Genomic DNA, 23369 nt, shown 5'->3' with positions numbered 1-23369 from the left:
CTTGATCAACTAGATGGGTGATCTTAACTAAATGAGTGATCTTATCAGGTGTTTATCAGATCATGATGAAGCTAGACTTATTTTTCCCTCATTTGCCAAAACTGAGTGGATACAATAAACATTCACACCGAACACAGTAACTCTGGCCAATCAGGGAATTTTCAGAAGGAGAGTTCTTCCTAATTTTATCCTTTCAATCTAAATAATTGAAACATTCTCAGAAATAATGTACTTAATTATCATAACTATAGCTCCTAGAAAAAAAAAAAAAAAAGTAGTGACACCTCTCACAACTGAAGCTTCACAAAAACTTTTTAGAATCTAGGTAATGAACAACTAAATAAATAAAATAAACATCTGAAGCCCAGTGTTACATAGATAGATGTTTTCACAGAATACTAAAATATGAGTCATAAACACCCAAAGTTTACACAACATGTGCTCATAGTCTGGAAAGCCAGTTGTTCCCACAACCCACCAGGAGTGCTGCTACTTAATGTACTCCATCTCATTGCACAGGAAAAGAAATGACAGGTTCCAAAAGCCAACTAAATAACAGAGCTCTGCTCAAAACACAGCAAATGCATGCTAAGGTATAAGTCTACTCTTTTTAAAACATCACAATTTAAAAAGAAAAAAATCTGCCAAGAAGCTAGTTTAGCTCTTTGAGGATGTGTAGAATGTTCTAATTCTTGTTATAAATGAGATGTGAGTATACCACCCTACTCCTGATCTTAAATCGCCCACAAGCTAACCCACTTTAAAATAAAAATAATAATAATAAAAAAATCTGCTCATTTATTGCTATGATTTTTCACATATTAAAGCAAGCCTGAGATACTTTGCTATAGTTGTAGCACAGCTGACCTTCAGACCTCCTCTCCAAATGCTAAACTTAGCCACCACACTGTTCATAATTGAAGCAGATGGTTATGGGCTTAATATGCACATGTGAACTTTATAAGGTCTGTTCTCATCTCCAAAGAACAGACATGGAAATATATCAAGGTCATCAAAGTCTTTTCTTTGCTCTCCATCATAAAGGGGAGCTGGGAAGTGGTGGAAAAAGACAGGAGGAAGAAAAAGAAAAAAGTGCTTGCCATGCTGTTCTAGTCTCTCTGTAGCGCTGAGTCCATGCTAGTAGCTAAATGCAAACTCAGTCATTCTGCTGGTTCCAGTACTTTCTTTTTTATTTATTTATTTTTTAAAGGCAATTCCATCTCTCTCTTTATGATAACTAGTTTCTTAACCTCATCATGAGAACTTAGTAATTGATAGTGATTACTATTGCTGCAGATAATTATTGTCAATAACTCTCCCCAATTTCTCAATTCAATAAAGTCTCTATGATTTAACACATGTGACACAATAGCTTATATTCAAGCAGTTAAAATGAATTTTTAAAATCATATTACCTTCCCTCAGATAGTTTTTATTTCTCACCTAGCCTGTAACAGGATTTTTTTTCTAAATATATTTTTAATTGTTTCATGTATACATTAGGTTTCCCAGTTCATGGAGATGTTGGAATATGAATCTGTTAATATATTAATGAATACAAATCACTCCCTACATCAAATAATGGACTGATACTGACAACTATAGTATGCCTCATCATTATAACAAATGATTAAATACTCATTTACTGTCTGTGTTAATGTTTCTTGATTTGCTTCTCCATTTCAGAGCCATATTAGAAGCCTAAGCTATGCTTACTGCCTATCCATTGGCAAATTTGAGAAACCAAAAGACAAGTTCAGAGCAGGTGATTTCTCATATATTCTTTCAGCACAAGTGTAAGTGCAGACTGATACATCTAGGGTGCACAAAAACATATGCACAAGAAACAGATTCATAGAAGAGAAGATTTGCCATGCTGATTATACTAATGGTATATGAAGTATATTAATCCTCCTTTTAAAATTAGGTGTTTCCAGGCAAGTTTTGAACTGCTGTGCCAGACAGTTTTACAAACAAACAAAACAATGACAACAACAACAGAAACTTATTAGATATGTGTTTTCCTAGTCCTGCAAAGTCACCAAGTGCCTGGAAGCATGACAGATGATATTTCTTTCATTTTTTTAATCCAGTTTAGAACAGCTGAAATCATCTTAAGGAATGAGTTAATAGAAAAGAGCAGAATAATTATCTTAGATTTCAGCATAAACATCCTGTTAAAATCATGATTATATGTTAAAAAATGGGGGGGGGGGAGGGAATTTCACACAAAAAAAAAGTGTGAAAAGAAGGAAAGACGAATGTATAAGAGAAAAGTAGGTTTGAAATGCCAGGAGGAGAACAGCGATTAGCAGCACCCAAGGAACTTCTCTTGCATTGAAAAAAGTTGCAAGTCAAAAGTACTGCATGTAGCTTCATACAAAACTGTCTAAAAGTTTGAATCCAGAGTAATTTTATTTCTCTTCAGGTTAGGAAGAAGCAAATATGGTCAGATATATTGTACACTGATATTTGCAGAGCAAAATCTAGGCAGAGGAAAAGAGAAGAGGAAAGAGGACTTTGGAACTTAAACCAGAAAGGAAAAATAAACAAGAACAAAAGATCTTCACTATTTCCTTCTCTTTGATCTATCATCTACAAAGTCTCCCTCATAATTCATATATTGGTGATGAGCCAAGTTAACAGAAACTATTCTAAAGAATCAAAATTTTCAAATGTTTTTTTTTTTTTTTTTTTTTTTTGTGACAACTAATCTGGTGAAAGTGGCCTTTTCACCACCATACTTGAGTGAGAGCTGCAATGTTCCTGTGGAAATACTCTCATTCACATGGGCATATGGTTATAGCAACAACTGCCTTGATCTGGATAACCTGGACAGTTGGTACATGAGATTATAACATAGCAAAATAGCAACAGAGATACTACTAGTGAAGTTTTACAGTGATTAAGATAAAGTAAATTGGGACTGCCATGACCCTCCCCAAATGTACATTCTCACCCCTGCCCTTGTGAAAGTTCTGATACTCATGTGATTACATACAATGTAATTCCAGAAACTTATTCAAGAAGAAAGTGATTTTACTTTTTCATCATATCGCTCTGAAGCAGCTCATTGCCTGGTGGTACAGATTCAATATCTGTACAAGAAAAGAAGAGGAAATACCTGAACAAGTGCAGACTACAGAAGCTCCTGTTTTGGTGAATTTGTGCTGGTGGATAACTATCTCTACCTTTCACAAAGATGAAGACAGTGAGAAAGCCCTTGCCACTACTTTTTGCCATACTAAGGAGGATTAAAAGACACAAGCAGCCTGGACCTAGATACCATAATCCAGTGTCTAGGTGGGAGCTGCTCATCATTAGTGGCATCAAGCACAGGGATATTTTATGACAGGGCTATGTCATCAGCAGGGTGTGATTTCTCCAACGTTCTGTCGTTAATAGCTGCGATGCTTAGTGATATTTTTCAGACTCCTCAAGTGATATAGCTCCAATCCATTTAGAGACTTCATTTTTCATGAAGTCTAGAGTCTTAGCACTTCAACAGGCCATAAAATATTTCTATGAAGTTTGGCAACAGTGTTATGCACAAACTGAAAGCTGCAGAGTTTCACTTTGTCAGATTCAATGATGTGGCATATTTATGGATAGAAGGGGAAAAAAGGACAGTTGCTGGCTTCCTCTCCATATAGTACTGTTTATTAAACAATATGAATACATGTGCATAAACTCCTTTCTATACCTAGCTTGCACCATTCTCTGAGGAAAAGTAAAATCTATGTATACAGGCTTCAAAATTGTCCCCACAGCACCCCCACAACTTGCTTCATCCTTTATCTTCTTGCTCCTTTTTCTACACATGACAAAAGTTGGGAATTTAAGCCGAATTCACCTTTATGAGCTCTCACCCCTTCGTGTATTACAAAAGTATACGTACTTTATTTTGTTGTCAGCTTTAAAACCTTTAAAATAGTGTTTCTATGCCTTAATTTATCATAGAAGACAAGAAAGAAGTTAAACACATGCAAAAATAACCTAATCTCAAGGACAACAGTTTGAACATTCCTTCTACACTGTAGGTTCCTAATAAAATTGCTGTATTGATTTAGACTGTTGGCTTGGCTATTCCAGTAGCCAAGACTAGCTAATAGCAGATATTTCTGAAACAAATTAAAATTCACTATTAGAGTAGGCTAATCATATTTCTATTGAATTGAGTAATTCCATAAAATACTCAAGTCAGAAATATTTTCAGTATCCCTAAATGTGTGCAAAATCTTGAACCTAGAATTCTTTCTGATCAGACCAATATATTGTAAGGAAATATTCAGCTTAAATTATTATGTAAAATTGAAACTATGAATCTCATTTTAACTTTTAAATGGAAAGTCACTGAATGGTTAAGGTTGGAAGGGACATCTGGAGGTCATTTTTTCTGACTTCCCAATGTCAGATTATTAAACAGTGAAAAGAAGGATATATTTTTTTTCCTATATGACTTTTTTTCTTCTTTTTCTATCTCTTTTCTTCCTTATCTCTCTTCTGTTCTGTGAAGTGTCAAAACCCCCAAAACATAGTAACATCTTTTCATCCTGTCCTAGATAGAGTGAAAACCTTCCTTTAATAAATACTGTGACTTCATCACAATTTAAGCTCAAGACCCTCTCCATTTTCTCCTCCTGTGCAATGAATATTTCTTATGATTGTCACAGTAACCTCCATGCTGACTATGAATTATTAGTCAAAAGGAAATAATTTTCCAACAACGCTTTCTTAAATCCCCTGACTTTTCCTGTTTAATGGAATTCATCCTCCAAAATATACTGAGCTTATTTACGATGAATAAAATGAAAATGAAAACATGAAAATGGTTTTGATTATTTTCTCTCTTCCTGCTCTAGAACTGTCTAGAAAAAGGAAATAAAAGAAAATGCCTAAGGCCTTAGTTATGTATAGTCAGTGGAAATCAAGTAATTTGTTGATACTATTTTATTGCATTGGTTTCTTTCTACTGTGTACTGCATAGGAAGGCTGAAACAAGTCATGATTTTTTTTTTTTTTAAATTCCTAGAGTTTGATTAAATATAGAAAAAATATATATATTTATGCAACTAATCTTGTAGCACAAATAAGACCACAACTTTAAGAAGGAAAATACTTTCATTCAGTCATACATTCTGGTTTGATTTGACAGCAGTAGATAAAAGCAAAAAGTTTCTGGGGAAAAAAAAATAAATTATTCCTTACGTCTGTGGTCCAAGCATTGGACAGAAAGCATGCAGACAACTTTTACCAAAAGAATATTTTCTCCTTAGCACTCAGCTCAGTCAGACATCTGACTGGCTTTCTTGTTTGTTTGTTTTCTCCTTTGTGCAAGGGTTCCCTTGGCTCCCAAAAGAAGCAAAAAATTCCGTGGAATCCTCTTACAATAAGTAGATTTACGCTACTATTAAGATGTGTATCTTAGCTTAAAGAGCGTGAATATTGTTTTTAAATAAAAAGTAATATATTGTCAGGAAATTAATCATTTACTTGCCGTGACAATTTATATGATTTTTATATGCTATATTAAAATTTTGCTAATTTTCTTTTCTATGAAGTGTCTGCAGCACACAAAATTTTCCTGTAAGCTATGAGAAATCTTTCCATTTTCTCTTAGTACAGGTTATAACAATAAAAAGAGTAGATTTTTATCTGAAAATTTGCCACAGGCAAATGTTGCTCTGACAGAGATTGTAACTTCTCACTAGTTGTGGCTTTCAGTCTTTCATTATCTACACACAACTGGACTGAAACCTTCCATCCCTCCTGGCTGATCCAGTTTAATAAACCTTAATGTTTTCAGTTTTTATTTTCTCCCATTAATGACCATGAATTCAGCAAGACCAGGTCAAAGACCTAAGTGAGGTCTACAAGGACACTTGTGTGTTCACAGAATATTTCATGGAAGAGGTATTGATTTTTAATATCTGTCTAAAGAGGTCAAAATGTAACAGTGAGCACAGATATGTAGAACTGATTCCTCAGCACATTGGGGAAGTAAATCCTTAAATCAAAGGCCCACCAGTTTCTATTCATTTGGAAAAATAAATGTTTGCATTGACCTCTTTGCAAACTGTACTGTATGTGCAAGACTATCAAGACAATATGCAGAATAGCAACCACAGCTGCTAGTTTGTCAGCTTATATGGATGGACTTCTTCATCTTACTGAATTTTATAATTATAATGGTTATTGGGTTTGCACAACATTATGCTTTTAAGAGAATACTTTGAAAACTGATTACAGAGATACGAACTTTCTAAAAGTTTGCTTTTCTTGAGATATCTGTTCACATAATAGAACATAGCTTGGTTGTTAAGGTACTAACATTTAGAGGAGGAAAACAACAACAACAACAATCATTAAAAATAATTTATAATTGCATAGATTCACATAATCTAAAAATGCACAACATGAAATGCCATAAGAACAGATGTAGACATCAGTAAAAGCTACCAATCAATACACAACAATAGATTAGGCTCAACTTATTTCCTAGACCCTGACTCAGTTTTAAAGCTGGACATATACAAAGCATAGATCGTGCCCTTCACAAGGATATTTAAGCAAGTATTTTTTGATTGTGTGTTCAAGTTATGCCTTGATTGATCAGGGCAGGACAACCTGGGAGGGGTCATCCAAAATAATGGGCACCAGGATCTCTTTGATTAAAAATTAACTGGAAGCATCTTGTCCAAATGCTTAAGTATGATATCTAATTTTATCTATCTTTTGTGGTCACCAAATCATGCAGAGTTTACAGAACAGCACAAATACTTGATCAATTACCTCAGAATAGCCTATAGACAGATATTGCATGAGTTTTTCCAGAATAATTCAAAACCCCACTATTATTAATAAATAAATAAATACCCATCTATTATTCATTTTCTCAGACTTTATCACTTAAAGCTACATACAGTTACAATTTTATACCCCAAAGGTATTCTAATGAGTTATTCTCAGATACTCAATTGTAAGGAATATATGGGATCATTTATCAGACCAAAACTGATAATTAATACAAATACTGAGCATTGCTATTTCTGGAGAGCTTTATCTTCTCCAAAAAAGTACTGTGAGTAGAGAAGGAAAAAGATTTAAAAATTTAAGATAAAAAAAAAGGTAAAAATTTAAGAACAAGGATTGTGTGTGCTGAATTTTTATTTTTGGATTGAAGAAAGTACATGATGAATTTTGAAAACTTGTATCTGTAGAGTTCAAAAACAGTCAAAGAAAATTAGTAAGATTGAGCAAAGGGGCATACCATCTATGCTGAAGTTCTTGTGAAAGTCAAAGAACTTTTTATTTTAACAACAGCTTACAATTTATTGGTCCAAAGTATCTGACCTAAAATGAGAAATAGATATTTGTAGTTTAAAAAACAAGCAGGAAAATTACGACATATTGGAAGAAATAGCCTGCAGCTAAGACCTTGGTGTCCTGGTTCCAGCTAGGACAGAGTTAATTTTCCTCCTAGTAGCTGGTAGGGTGCTATGTTTTGGATTAGGATGAGAAGAGTGCTGATAACATGCTGATGTTTTAATTGTTGCAGAGCAGTGCTTACACCAAGCCAAGGACTTTTCAGCTTCTCGCTCTGTCCTGCCAGCGATCAGGCTAGGGATGCAGCAGGAGCTGGGAGGGGACAGACCTAGGACAGCTGACCCAAACTGGCCAAAGGGGTATTCCATACCATCTGACGTCATGCTAAACAATAGATAGGGGTGGCTGGCCAGGGTGGGGGGGCCGTCTGCTCGGGGATAAGCTGGGCATCGGTCAGCGGGTGGTGAGCAAATGCATTGTGCATCACTTGTTTTTTACATATTATTATTATTAATACTATTATTATTATCACTATTATTATTATTATTATATTCCTGTCTTAATAAACTGTCTTTATCTCAACTCACCGGCTTCACTTTCCCGTTTCTCTCCCCCATCCCAGAGAGGGAGGGGGGAGGGTGAGCGAACGGCTGTGTGGTGTTTAGCTGCCAGCCGGGTTAAAATACAACACTTGGGCTGTGAGCTCATTAGATTTCAGGGTGTCAGAGGCAGCCAGGATCAATACTCAAGTGACAGACCAGCATGGGAAATGATTCAGATATTTCAGAAGTGTGATGGAGTTTCAACACAAGATTCTAGTCTTCAGATAAGATTTAAAACAACAGATTCTAAACCTGAATATACAATAATATAAAGTAGGTAATCTCATCTTTTGTCCCTTTTCATAAGTGATGGTACCACCTTCTTCCATTCGAAAGGTCATTAGTATCAATAGTTGTCTTCAAAGATTTTGAGAATTTATTTTATACTGAATCTTCAAAGAGAGACAGATTTCAGATCTGATACCATATGAGGATTGGAAGAAATTAACACAATTGCTATGGAAAGATATAGATTCCCAGTAGAAGTATCTTCTGCATCTATTTTATTGAGAAAAATCAGTATTAACAACAACAACAACACAGCATAATAAAATATTATTAAATTAAAAATCATAGTTTAGACAATTTTTTTATAATTAAGATCATGTTTCAGAAGCTTGTTGGAATCATAACTCTAAGAAGCCCATAAGGACAGAAGACATACTACTTTTTCTAAGAGAATTTAGTGTATAAATATAGGAAAATAAAGGCAACACAACAGACAGTATTAATAAAGAACTTTCAGCTTTAAACAGCTTATGCTAAAGCAGATACAACTGCCTCATAAAGGGGGACAGATCTCTTGAGTACAACAGCTTATGCTCCTCAACATTTCTAACAGAAATCATAAAGTGGTAAAGTTATTGAGTTTGCCTTGTACCAATTTAAATTATGTGGCTAACCTAGTACGGCAGACCTGTGCATCTCACTGTGAATATGTACATAGACTATCACATTTTACAAACACAAAATTTAAGATGCAAGTTTGGCACACATTTGCAAGAATTAATATCTTGAAATTTAAAGTGTTTCAACCAGAAATGTCTCTTATCTTAGGTACAGGGATTTCAATCCCCACCAAAACTTCATAAACGCTGTTAAAATTTGTTCTGCAGAATGATCAAGAGTGGCCATTATCTTTAAAGGACTTTTCAACTTTCTCATATGCATTTCCAGAAATTATGTTTCAGTCTCCATATGAACCTGAGCTTCAGTGATGATTTCACCATCTTCCTGAAAGCTTACAGAAACAGGCATGGGGAAAATGAGGTTAGCACAGGAAGGGACATATAGGAGAAAGCTCCAAGGTATGGACCATTTTTCATGTTTTTGTGTGTATAGAACATAAATATTTTCTGTTTTTCTTTTTTATATTAGTAATGAATAACAAGCACTATTCCATTTTCTTGTACAATATTGATCTGTTAAACCGCCATTACATTGCATACTTTTGCATACACACATCTATGATAAAATTTTCTGTTGATATTTCTGCCAGCTAAAAAGCATCAAAGCTGCTACTGACTTGAACACAATTTATTAATTTCATTGATCTTATGGAATGTTTACAAGGAAGTAAATCAGATGCTCTGAGGTAACAGCAATGCCTGTTAACATGACAATGCTGCAGTTTCTTATGAACAACATGATACAGCATAATTTGAAAAGACAGAAAACACAAATGATAAAAAACTCAATTACTGGCTGATAAAAATATGTAAATAATTCTCTTCATATTGACAGTCCATAAAACTGACTTGTAGCTAACTGCAAGATGAAGCTTAGGCCTCAGACATTTGATATATGACAAAGTCTCTTAAATCCTTAAATTCTGATCTGAGCCCTGTAATGATCCCCCCAAGGCTGCAGACTTTACACCTGGCAGATCATTATTTTATAGTTTAATACATTTTCTTCCAGCAAAGCAGTGCATAAACAAGTGCTTTAGCAATTAAACAAATGTTGCAGGGGCATGTAATGGTACCCATACCTCACTTCTATGAGCTTGGTTATCTATATAATAGACTTAATTGCTCCCACAGTGAGGGACAACATGGACTTCTGCCAGACCTATTTGAAGGAGCCTTCTACTGTGTGTGACCAGCATGAAAACAAAACAAATCTGCTTTGCACTTACAGAGATTGTCAGAAGTGTTCTGTCTCCTAGAAAGGGCAAAATAGCAGTGGCACATCTGGCCAGTCAAATCAGACAGAAGGAGTAAATAAACTGGCTTATGTACTAGCTCCTCCAAATAAAACTTACGTTTCTTGATATAAATTCATGGGACTAAGAGTTCTGCATCAAGAAGCCTCATTAAACTCATTTTTCCTTCCTTTTTAAAGCAGGAAACTAACTGCAATGAGGAATGTTCTCCAAAAGAGATTACGCATGAAAAAGGGAAGTGTAGTCACTTGCATGACTGGAATCCAGAATAAATCAAAACATCTTGAACAAAAAAGACTCATTTTAGCATCTTGATTGGGTAACTAAGAGTGTTATAAAAACTAGTTTCTACAACAGCAAAGGACTAGACTTGTTTAGCCCAGAGCTCCTTCCATTTCTGTGTTTCTAGGCTGACAGAGTAATGATTTCTAATAATAATCTAAGGAAAAAAAAAAAAGTCTTTAGTAATCTAAGACAAATTTAAAGGGGAAAAAAAAAAAAAGAAATTGAGAGAGTGCAATAGGTAAGAGAAGTGTCAGATGCCTCTGTGGTCAACAGTATCAGGCAACGGGAATCTTCAGAAAAGCCGTGGAATGATTCTAGAGGAATTTCATGAAGCTGTTAGAGAAAATAAGGGGTGTTTTAGCAGTTAGGCTACCATTACTTGAAACAGAAACTAGATCAACGTTTTCTGTTGTTCCAGTAGAGAAAAAAGAAAGAAGGAAAAAAGGAAGGAAGGACGGAAGGAAGAAAGGGAGGGAGGGAGGAAAGAAAAAGAAAGAAAGAAAGAAAAAGAAAGAAAGAAAGAAAGAAAGAAAGAAAGAAAGAAAGAAAGAAAGAAAGAAAGAAAGAAAGAAAGAAAATTATTGCTTAAGATATGAAACTGCTTTCTACCTTATATTTCAGGAAATTAGGAAACCAACTTTTAACTCAATTGTGGCATATGGGAGTAAAAGTTCTAAGATTTAAATTCTTCAGTAACAGAAAACAAAGAAGACTTTAGAAAAAAAACAGGAGTATCTAAATAAATGAACGAATGACACTTATAAATTGCAAAAGTAGATACCATTATTGAACAGACATCTATCAAGGCATCAAAGCATCTATCTTTAGCTTAAACTTTGTTAGTCAGTAGAGAATTGGCAATATAAAAAAACACTAGTGTTTTCTTGTGTCTCAGTAAAAAAAACAGAAATAACTTGTGTAATGGCTTTCCTCTCTTATCATACTCTGGAAAACATAACATCACTTTTTTATCACTTTTTTTTTTTTCTTTTCTCAGAAAACATGCTTAGAAACTACCAGACACTAATATGCCTAGCACTCCTCAAGCCTTCTTCCCTACAGTATTTCATCAACTTCCTGGGGGGGGGGGTGGAGGGGGGGGGGGGTGGGGTGGCGATAGAGGGAAGAAAGTAGATTTAAGTCTGGACAATGATTTCTTCTGGACATCACTAAGCTAACAGTGAGATAGCAGCCATAGGTCCCCAGCCAAATAGAAATGAGTGTGCTGAATGAAAATTGAAAGTATACAAATAATACATATGTACACACATATATCTGTGTATGTATGCACGTATTCAAAACATACATTTGTGAGATGAAGGAATGGGAACAGAATTTCACCTAATTTGCACATAAAAAATTAGAAGGTAAACAATTGTAAATGGAAATTTTCTGTTCTGAGCATTCTATTATGCACTACAAACCATGTGGCTAAGCCTGCTGACCCTGCTGACCTGAGTGTCTCAGCGAAGGCTGAGGGCCTGCAGTGGTGTGTGAAGCTTACATAAAATGTTCTTTCACTATACCAATCAACTTTTATTACTGAACAAAATCAGCTCAGTTGCAAAAAGCATTTGGTGTGTCAGCAAAATTATTTTTTGTTCAGCCTTTAAGTTTTCCAAAGTGTTGTGGTTTAACCCGGCTGGCAGCTAAACACCACACAGCCGTTCGCTCACCCTCCCCCCTCCCTCTCTGGGATGGGGGGAGAGAAACGGGAAAGTGAAGCCTGTGAGTTGAGATAAAGACGGTTTATTAAGACAGGAAAATAATAATAACAATAATAATAATAATAGTGATAATGGTAATAGTATTAACAATAATAATGTGTAAGAAAACAAGTGATGCACAATGCAATTGCTCACCACCCGCTGACCGATGCCCAGCCTATTCCCGAGCAGCCGGCCCCCCCACCCCGGCCAGCCACCCCTATATATTGTTTAGCATGACGTCAGATGGTATGGAATACCCCTTTGGCCAGTTTGGGTCAGCTGTCCTGGGTCTGTCCCCTCCCAGCTCCTGCTGCACCCCCAGCCTGCTCGCTGGCAGGACAGAGCAAGAAGCCGAAAAGTCCTTGGCCTGGTGTAAACACTGCTCTGCAACAATTAAAACATCAGCATGTTATCAGCGCTCTTCTCATCCTAATCCAAAACATAGCACCCTACCAGCTACTATGAGCTACTTAACTCTGTCCTAACTGGAACCAGGACACAAAGGAAGGGCAGTCAACTTGTTTCTTGCCAGCAAATCAAAATCAAAAGCCATTACAATTTTGCAGCAGTTTCAAAAGCAAACTGCTGTAAAATATTTTACACAAACAAAGTCCCTGAAAATTTGTTTTTGTGTTGTTAAAACAGGCTGGTGTAATTTGAGAAGTATCAGCTCAGCAAACAGCAATATTCTAAGGGGCTGCAGAACACAGCTCTCCAAAGACATTGGCATAGCACATCTACCAACAACTTCTAGATACATAAATGGTTAATTCTGAGGATTGCTTTGTGACAGCAGAATGAAAATTTTTAGTCATTGTTTCCAGCATCACTCTTTTATGGACTGGAAAAAGGAGCACTGGTCCTTTGCAAACTGCTGAGATGTAGCCTAGACAGAACACATACTTTATACCAAAGTGCAATTCATCACAGGTTCACTCCATAACATTTACTAAAGTATGGTGCAGAGATGCCCAGCTTGATGGAACAGTTGACAGAGTCAACAGATGACAGAGTGAACAGTTGCAGGGAGCAATCCCTTCTTGTACAGTGATGCTGACTCACATTAAGAATGTACAAGACAAATTAAAGGCACTCCTTCTATCAGTAGAAATTATTAATATAAACTGGGCAAGATATTATGCTGAGGGGAAAATACTGTTTCATCAGTGAGGTTTATTAGTTTGTGTTGCTCAGCCCTTCACTCCACTGTAGGAAGTTCACTTTCTGACAATATTTCTAATTGGCTTTACTTGAGCTTATTTCCAATGAACATTAACTCTCAGCAGAAAGCTGCTGCAACAGTGGCTAACAATTCTTCAATATCAAAACCACAAATATCCAGGCAGGATGTTTCTGTGTACAACACTGAGACAACTGTCTGTACTCTATTCAGTTTCTAAACTTAAGAATGGAAAAATTGAATGAGATTAGAGTTAACTTGCAACGTTTAAGGATTTGTTTTTCATCCAACAACAATTTCCAGGTGACATGATTATGTCACAGTAGTACATAGAAGAGCGCTAAAAGAAAATGGAATAGATTTTTTTTTCTTATTTCTAAGAAACAACTATGAATGTCATGAGTAGGAGCTGGACACCCAGCAGAATACTTGATAAACATTTAATCAATGAAAGTTAAAGGATGTGGAAAACTCTCCATTGTTAGATGTATTGCTTCCAGTAAATTGATCCAGGACAGCTTTTAATCACAGCTTACTCAACTATACAGAGGGATCACTGAGAAAGTAATTCTGTGATCTGCTATATAGGACTTTACCAGAAATACTAATATCCCCTCTGACATTCAAGTCCACAAATTTCTAGAAGAAATCTTAAAATATGAAAGAGGGACACACTCATTTTTCTTTTCTATAGAGAAAGGTATTTCTGGCCATGAAATCCACATAGTTTTGCTGCACCAGGAGCAAGGTTTATAATCCTCACAGGGGAGGTAGTGCTGGTAACAAGAACTGAAGGCATTGCATGGGATGAGATATGGCTGAAGAGACAATGCTTAGAGAATGCAAGCTGACAAAGAAGCCAAAAGGAAAAATAGGATTTTATGTGGCTGATGTGGCACAAGGGAAACATAAGAAGCCAGGAAAGCCTTGTGGACCAAATACAGTTAATGTCACCATGCTAGCCTAGGCGCATAGCCTTCAGCATGCTGCATGGGTCCCAAAAGCTGAAATGGAAAGGGTGGGGGAATAGAAAAACATGAGTATGAATATGAGTAGAATACAAGTAGAATATTTTGTTGAAGTAGAATCACATGCAGGGAAAAAAAAAAAAAAAGAAAAAAAAAAGGAAAAAAAGAAAAAGAAAGACATTTACTGTTAGACTGACTCACACACAACCCACAATACAGATGAACAAATTTCTGTCTCTGGACCACCGTAGCTATTCTCTATGGCAGTAAAAGATTCAGTATCGCTTGCATGTTTCTCTAAAGATCTAGTCAGTGCACAGGCAGGGATTTGAATAATTTACAGTGGAATGTCATTAATCCTGCTACTCCAGGACCTTATCAAAGTGCAGATTAATGAGGGGTCATATAACTTCAATGTGCTACTGCTAACACAAGCAATCACTCTGCTGCTTAACTATCATACTTTCTCAGTGAGGAGTGAGCACTTTAATGAAAACAACAACTTTAAGTGGCTGTATAGGAAAAAGAAGCTTTTTAGCAGAGATAGTGGGGACTTAACATTTAGCTACAATCACTTAGATTAATTAGTTCTGGAACATTTATATTCCACTGTATGAAAGTTAAGAAGCAGTGATAATAAATAAATAAATACACAAACCTTACAATCCTGTTTTCAAGGATTTCTTGCCGTTTCAGGAGTTTCTGTCTCCATTCCACGGGATAAGAAATGCAAAATGGGACTTGTACTCCTCCACAATGAATGGCAATAATTTGAACTGAGTGAATCCAGACATTGTCATTTGGAATGTTACCATATCCAGCTCTTCTCCCACCCCATCTAACTAGTGTGGCAGAGAGCTCCTGACCCCAGTGCACCAGTGTGGGATTTTAGTACACAGCACAGAAGTAGGTTTGTATTAAAATATCCAGCTGAACTGGGGTTACTGCCAGTTCACTGGGAATAACTGGCTGTTTCCTCACATTGAGCATTGAGTCCAACGCTAAACATTTGCAGTTAAACGCATGCAGACAGTTCACGCAGACTGTGCTGCCTAGCAGGAAAAGAAAATGATTTTAATGGATTTCATTAACGTTAACAATTCCACATGTAAAAATACTGTAAGTTCAACTGAGCGCACAATTGTAGTGTCTGATTAAAGTCTGTGTAGCACTACATAAATAAACAAAAATGCTCTGTGATTGTTAAAACATTTAGTCAGCCACCTCAAGAACAGAAACTGAGATTCAATGCACCAATATCCTACAGTATACATAGTTTCTGAACTGACACTTTGTATATAGGCTAGCTGCCCAGATGTTAGAAGGTAATCATAATTTAAAAGACTTTGCTTTACTGTCCTGAGCTAATAGTGGCTACTGGACTGCAGACATGATAAAAACAGACACATGGAAACTGCTGTTGTTCCATTTCAGCTTTGTCCAGGAAGTATCATTGACATGGTACTATACAGAAGTGGGCAAAAGGGACAAAGAACAGACAGAATCCTTTGGTACAGCAGCTGAGCAATGCTGGCCTGCCCAGCATGCTAGTAGAAAAAGCCAGATTTCCTCCTTATGTGAGGAGAATTAATAATATAAATTTTGCTGAAACTGCATCTCTTACAGATGATTGAAGTTAAAGATCATCTCAGTGATATCACCATAACATTGAAGCAAAATATTAAGAAGTGTATTTGGTGAAGTGTATAAAATTCTAGAAAATAATGATGATTAATAACACAATGACAGGGTTAAATAAAAAGGGAAACTTAAAGCTTGTAAAACCAAAAATGTTCTGTTAACTCAGAAGTGGATTAGACCGTTCAAAGCGCTTCAGGACTCGACACCATGTAAAGGCTGATTTATACTCCAGGCATCATAATGCCTACCTACTTCAGAATGACAAATAGCACCGCGCTGAGATCTCAATGGCAGCCCCAGAGCACTAACAGCAAATGTCTTCCATCTTAATAGCTGAGCCTCTGCAATTCTCCTCACTTAAAATTCTGAGCGTTTAACATTGCTCGTTGCATCTAAATCCAGATACAAAAACCTTCAAATCAAACTATTTACCTCAAGTGAAATCTTTCCTGAATAATTCATAAGCAGCAAGGAAGTTGGAAGTAAAGGAGCTGAAGAGTGTTTTAATGAAGTCTAGAGGTTCAAATATAATGGTATAAAAGCTATTATGGATCTTTTCTAACCTTATATAAAGAATATCAGTCTCTGTAACAATGAAAGATCCCAATGAACAAGAAAAGAAACACAGTTCAGGTGTCTTGTTGTCAGTGACTGATGCTGCTAACATAATCACACAGATTACTGCTGAGAAAGGGCTGATATTTGAAGCAATTCCCGATGAAATGTATGAAGTATTCAGATTGATTCTCATTCTTCCTGCTCCCATGAAGGGATATTGATTTTTAAAGTAGTTATAATAAGCTTCAATTCAATTAGAATAAAGTACGAATGTCAAGAAAATTACTTGCTTAACATGACTTTTTCAACTCTTAAAGGCCAGGCAATAAATAAATAAATAAATAAATAAAAATCACTGATTATGTATCGTAGCTGGTTGTTTCACTGTGAGAATCAAGGTATTGTATTTTCCTGTTTCAGCAAATTCTCTCTGCAAAACAGATACTACCAAAATGCTTGGTTGATTTGTCTGGGATATCAGTGGCAGCAAGCCAGAATTGTCATCAAATAGCATCTGCCTTCTAAGCAAGACTTATTCTGAGTATAGTTAATTTTAACCATTTATCCACAAAAACAAATAAACAAACAACACCCAACCAACCACCACCACCAACAACAACAACAAAAGGGAGAGAGAGAAAGACCATGAATTAAAAATTCAGCAGTAGCACTAACTTTCTGAAATTTAGGGATATCAGTGTCTTCAGTCAAAGTTCTTCTGTGTATCTGATAAAATATAAAGTTCATTCCTCCCTGTTCCTGATTAACAACATTGGTCCAAGAGCAATGTGATTACTTTAAACCAACAGAAATAAATCACTCAAATTTTGTTCTGTAAGACTGCATATCGATAGTCCATGCACCCATTTTTCTTCCCCCTGCCATACCCCTCCCCCATGTTAACATAGTGAAATAACAACATTCTTACATGAATTGGACTGTTGAGTAAAAGTACGTTTTTACCTCAATAAAAAGAGCATAAATCGTATCTTTGCAGACTAACATACCCGTGATAAAAGGTAGAAACAGATATTCTCCTAGACACCACTAATGAAGGCATAGATATATAGCACTAGTACAAAGGTGTACTGGGGAAGAACATTTTTTCAGTCTTAAAGATCATGTTATTTGCATTTGACTCAACTGTAGTACAGCAAAATAGTTAACACTTTGGTATACATTTAGATTGTTAATGTATTAAAGTTGTTCATTGATTAATGTTGTTGCCTGAAGTTGAAGTATACCCAGAAGTCTACTTTACCCTGGAGGTCCCCTGGATAGCAAATCTCTTGGGGCATCTAAATTCAGCTTCCAGATGTAAGATTTCAATAAGACAGGTTTTTTCTTTTTTTTTTTTTTTTTTTTTTTTTTTTTTTCAGGTCTTATTTCCCCACTCTTATCTGTATTTCTCAGAATTCTGACAGGTAAGAAAGAAGTCTTCCTATACATCTATGGCTATAATAGGGACTACAGATACCTCACCACCAGTGTAACTAAGGTGAAAATCAAAGACATGGTATCAAAGTCTGCTCTTCTAGTCAATTCTACGTTTGAGAAAAATTCACAGATTCCATACTAAACAACACTCTTCAGAAACAGGCATTTTAAGCACAGAAAGACTATGAAATCGTTCAGTACCAGTACAAATAACAATCACTTGGCAGAACATTCCCTTCTAATATCAAGGAACTATTTTATAATACATCTTCTTATAGCTATCTATGGATTAGCTTTAGTGAATTTTAAGTGAATTTTAGGAACACTGACTCCCTAATTCTGAAACATTTCTCTGGGATAACATCACACACACAAAACTGAAATAGGTCTCTGCTCCATCTGCTGAGACAGTACAAGGTTGATGGCAGCACAAGGGTCAAAATGAGAGAGGAACATTCACTATTTCTCAAGGATTCCAGTGTGGCAAAAGAAAGTTGAATTCACCTTGTCTGAGAGACAGCTATGAGATAGGGATGCACCAAAAAGGAGTCTGTCCCTAGGTCTGTCAGACTCTGCAACTCTCATGGTTTATATGCTAACGTAGGCAAACCACCTCTTCAAAGAATGACAAAACAAGAGCAATTATCACAGCAATGGTTTCATCAATGTTGGTGCAGGACAAAAACAAAACAAAACAAAACAAACAAAAAAAAACATCAGCGTCAACACCAAAAAGTCTGGTCTATACTTTGAGGCCCATCAAATGGAAATATAATTCTATGAGACAGAAAAAATAGACAGATGAGGAAGGACTGCCCCTCTTATTTCTGCTTATTCTGCTATTCTGAAGGAGTCAAAATATCACCACTTGTGGTGGTCAGACCACAAAGTGTGAAGAGCTCTAGGAAGTGGATAAAAGATAACCTCCTTGGACATTTCTTCAGAGAAAGAGGAGGAAGAAATTCTGACTAAATTCTCATAATTATGACTTCTAATTTGACACACTGACTCCCACTCCTCTAACACACACCAATTCTCTCCTTTAAAGAAAGAACACAGCCACTCAAATTATCCAGCCTTTGCTATCAAATTCTGTCTTCTATGGTTGAGTAACAAAGGGATGCATTTGTGAATCTAGCTTGAATTCTAGTAGAACATATTCATTAATGTAACTTTTATAAACTAATTCAGAAAACGCTCTGTGTACTGCTGCTTTTCATTCCTTCCCATCCAGTGTGTGATATGGGAAGTCTCACATACTGGACAAAATATTGCAAAGGGAGGCTCCTGCCACTTCTTTCTGGGCAGAGAGGCAAGCATAACCTACCAAGTAGCTATGCTATAATGGCCAAGGACAGAAAGTTACCAGAAAGCACTTGTGCACAAAACTTTGTTAACAAACATAAAATGTATTTAGAGAACAACATGGGAAAAAAAAAAGTTAAACAAAAGTGGAAAAACAGTGCCATAAACCCTCTATTCATAACTCCTTCTGGGAAAATACAACATATTCAAAAAAGTTACAAGTCTTTCCTTCTATCAGTCATATATTTATCGTGTACTTTTGCTTTCAAAGTAATCCATGTTAAAGAAAATTTCCAACCTTTCATTAACCTCCTATAAACAAAGTAGGAGTCTTTCCCCGTGAAAGCTGAGTTATCCAAAAAACACTGATAGAATAATTTTATTGACTGTTAGCATTCCCTGTTTACTCTTTTTGAATCTTTTTTTTTTTTTTTTTCTGTAATGCAGCATTAAAGATTGCTTGGTGGTCACAACTCACCTCTGCAAATGCTCTAATTGATCACTGAAAGGTATTTCAAGATTTGTCTAGCTTACATCATTACAAACTGCATCTTCAGGTCATGTTATTAAACAAAGGAGAAAAAAAAAAGGTTAAAATAACTTTAAAACATTTCATTTAAGTCACTAATACGAATGACCAGTTTTCTAATAGTCTATGCAATAAGCATAATTTTCTCCCCCCTCCATGTTACATATATTTCATATAAGTAGCATAAATATCCATTGCCCTTTTGTGGGCACACAGTTCATCTGCCTGCTTTGCCTGGAATCAGCATGAATAAAGGAAGGACCCTGTGTTTCTACCTTTCCAACCCTTGTTTGTGGAAATTGGTTTTCAGACTGTTGTCTCACATGGAGACACTTTCACAGTTGCAGATACACTTTAAGCAAACTACAGCAGTTGTATGTTGAGCTTCACAAGAACACACAAGGAATAGCATACAAAGGTAATGCTAGTTTTATCCAGTTCACAGGCATAGACTGCTTGAATGGCTAGAAAAATCAAGACAACATGCAAAAATCCTATTCCAGAGTCAGGAGGGTGAAACAGATATCACCGCCTGAAAGTTTACTACCAAATAAAATTATCTTAGGAAAAAAATAATCTTGAGAGGACTTTCAAGCAGATAACAGTACAATCCATTTATGTACTGGGTTTACGTGGCAAGGACTTCGTAGTGGGGAACTACAGAGGTGGCTTCTGTGAGAAGAATCCAGAAACTGCTTTGTGTTAGATAAGGGCCAGTTTCAGCTGGCTCCAAAGGTACCCGCTTCTGGCCAGGGACAAGCCAATAAGTGATGTTTGTGCATCTGCGAGAGAAGATTTTAGAAAGGGAAACAAATCGCTGTGCAACAGGAGCTGGGAAAGTGAGGAGTGAGAAGCAGCCCTGCAGACCCCAAGGTCAGTGCAGAAGGAGGGCAGGAGGTGCTCCAGGCAGGCAACAGCAGTTCCCCTGCGGCCTGTGGAGAGGCCCCTGGTGGAGCAGGCTGTCCCCCTGCAGCCCACGGGTCCCACACGGAGCAGATCTCCACGCTGCAGCCCGTGGAGGAGCCCCCGGTGGAGCAGGTGGATGTGGCCTGGAGGAGGCTGCGGCCCATGGAGAGCCCCCGCAGGAGCAGGCCCCGGGCCGGAGCTGCAGCCCGTGGAGAGGAGCCCATGCAGGAGCAGGGGGTCTGGGGGGGAGCTGCCGCCGGTGGGGGACCCAGGTTGGAGCAGTTTGCTCCTTACAGATGGACCCTGTGGAGCAGACCCATGTTTGAAGCAGTTCTTGAGGGGCTGCAGCCTGTGGGAAGCCCTCGCAAGACCAGTTCAGGAAGGACAGCATCCTGTGGGAGGGACCCCACCTGGAGCAGGGGCAGAGTGACTGTGAAGGAGTGGCGGAGACGAAGTGCTATAGGCTGACCACAACCCCTATTCTCCCACTTCCCTGCGCCACTCATGGGGAGGGGGTAGAAGAGGATGGATGGGGGGTAAGGTATTAGTTTCTTTCCTTTGTTTCTCACTTGTTAGTAATAGGTAATAAATTTCTCTAATCTCCCTACTCTGAGTCTGTTTTGCCCATGACAGTAATTGTTGAGATTCCCTGTCCTTATCTCAACCCTTGAGCCCTTCTCATTACATTTTCTCCCCTTTTCCCTTTGAGGAGGGGGAGTGAGAGAGCAGTTGTGGTGGAGCTCGGCTGCCCATCTGAGTAAAACCACCACAACATCAAAGTAAATCGTTTTCCTCTTCTGAAGCACTCGTCCTTCTCCCTCCCCCAACACTTTAAATGAATGGCTCATGTGCCATAATACTCTTGAGGACTGAAATTTTCCATCTACACATAAAGGTGAGCAATTCAAAGCAAAAGATGTTAATTTATTTGTTCTAATTTCCTGAAAATCTATGTGGAATTAAAAAAGAGCAAGAGTCTGAACTCCCAAGGCTGCCATCATGAAACAAATTCCAGTGAGATATTCTGCCTCTGCATTCAACTTTAATAATTGTGTCACCAAACTTTCTTCTAGGCTTTCTAAAAAAAATGTACTTAGGCATATAAGGCACAGTACAATGTACTACTTATATATTACAGTCCATGCATACGTTATGCTTTAGAAGATTTAGACCCATATATATATAAATGTTTTCTCACATCAACTGTAGTTTCAGAAGATGGATGGATAACAACAGTTTTTCCAATTCTATGTATTGAAAAATCTAGGATTCACTAGGAGACCACTGATTTTGAGATTCATTAGAGTGAACTGGTAATTCTTCTAATGTAATGCTGTATGAACATTTTACCTTCTTAGATTTTATTATTCACTAAAGACCCAAATAAATTATGCATGATTCATGCACTAACTCTTAAATTCAGTATCACTGAAAATCTGAGTGCACAGGTGTTGTCAATTCTATGTATTTCAGGGTGATTTGCCTCATTAATGCATTTTCTCTGTTCATCTTTATGTATGATGTAGTGGGTTTTGCAAATTGAAAACTTCTGATATAATAAATTGTGAAATAGAAACCCATCATAATCATGGAAATAGTCCTTTCTGAAGATGCATTATGTCTGTGAACATCCCTAACATATTCTTATGTTTACTTAATACATGTGTGCTACAACAACTTTATAGCTTATTTGAGTAAGAAAAAATTAAATGTTATTTTATGCATTATTTGATATTACTACAAAGTAGGATCAAACCTTCTAAGCATTAAAAGAATGAAGAAGCCAAGTGTTTGAAAAGTCTTGGATTTGACTGATTCTGCTGCTTAGTTGTATTTTGGACCACAACACCAAAAACCCCATCTGTTTGTTAGTCCAGTGACAGTAAACCTATAAATATAGATATATATTTTTCTTCAAATGTAGTGATTTTTCATCTTTTGAGTTTCAAGTAAATCCTTATTTCTTAAGGGGTGCTCCTTGGTCTTTGATAGTCTCTTCAGTGAAACTTAGTGATGTGGAAATTTAGAAGTTTCCTATACAGTGATCCAAATTCATTGGTTTTGAGAAACTTGGGATAATCAAATCATCATAGAATCATAGAATGGCTTGGATTGGAAAGCACCTTAAAGATCATCTAACTCCAGCCCCCTTACTATAGACAGGGATGCCACCCACTAGAATCATGGAATCATAGAATCATAGATTCATAGAATCACAGAATGGCTTAGGTTGGAAGGGACTTCAAAGATCATCTAGTTGCAACCCCCCTGCCATAGACAGGGATACCACCCACTAGATCAGGTTGCTCGGGGCCTCATATAACCTGGTCTTGAACACCTCCAGGGATGGGTCGTCCTCAACCTCTCTGGGCAACCTGTTCCAATGCCTTACCACCCTCTGAGTGAAAGATTTACTTCAAACCTCTAATCTAAATCTCCCCTCTTTTAGTTTAAAACTATCCCCCTTGTCCTATCATCTACCCGAGTAAAGAGTCCTTTCCATCCTTTTTATAAGACCCCTTTAATTACTGATAGGTTGCAATGAGGTCACCTCAGAGCCTTCTCTTCTGTAGGCTAAACAGCCGCAGCTCTCTCACGCTGTCTTTGTAGGAGAGGTGCTCCGGCACCTTGATCATCTTTGTGGCCCTCCTCTGGACCCACTCAGCTCCACATCCTTCTTGTCTGGGGGCTCCAGACCTGGACACAGTACTCCAAGTGGGACCTCACAAGGTAGAGGGATACAGTTACCTTCCCCGACC

General features: G+C 37.1%; 1 protein-coding gene and 1 long non-coding RNA gene across 13 annotated transcripts in view; one reads left to right on the top strand and one right to left on the bottom strand.

The window, feature by feature from the left end:
* Nucleotides 1-23369, bottom strand: part of RALYL (RALY RNA binding protein like) — a 425404-nt gene that overhangs the window by 284633 nt on the left and 117402 nt on the right. The gene's annotated exons all lie outside the window — the stretch shown is intronic.
* On the top strand, nucleotides 4599-10872 carry LOC106030560 (uncharacterized). The gene is made up of 3 exons (XR_010829746.1): nucleotides 4599-7789; nucleotides 9105-9235; nucleotides 10272-10872. It is a non-coding gene; the product is annotated as an uncharacterized lncRNA (long non-coding RNA).

Source organism: Anser cygnoides, chromosome 2 (assembly GCF_040182565.1).
Source record: "Anser cygnoides isolate HZ-2024a breed goose chromosome 2, Taihu_goose_T2T_genome, whole genome shotgun sequence".
Classification (NCBI taxonomy): domain Eukaryota; kingdom Metazoa; phylum Chordata; class Aves; order Anseriformes; family Anatidae; genus Anser; species Anser cygnoides.
Note: the sequence above shows the minus strand (reverse complement) of the source record. Positions and strands in the feature narration are given on the sequence as shown.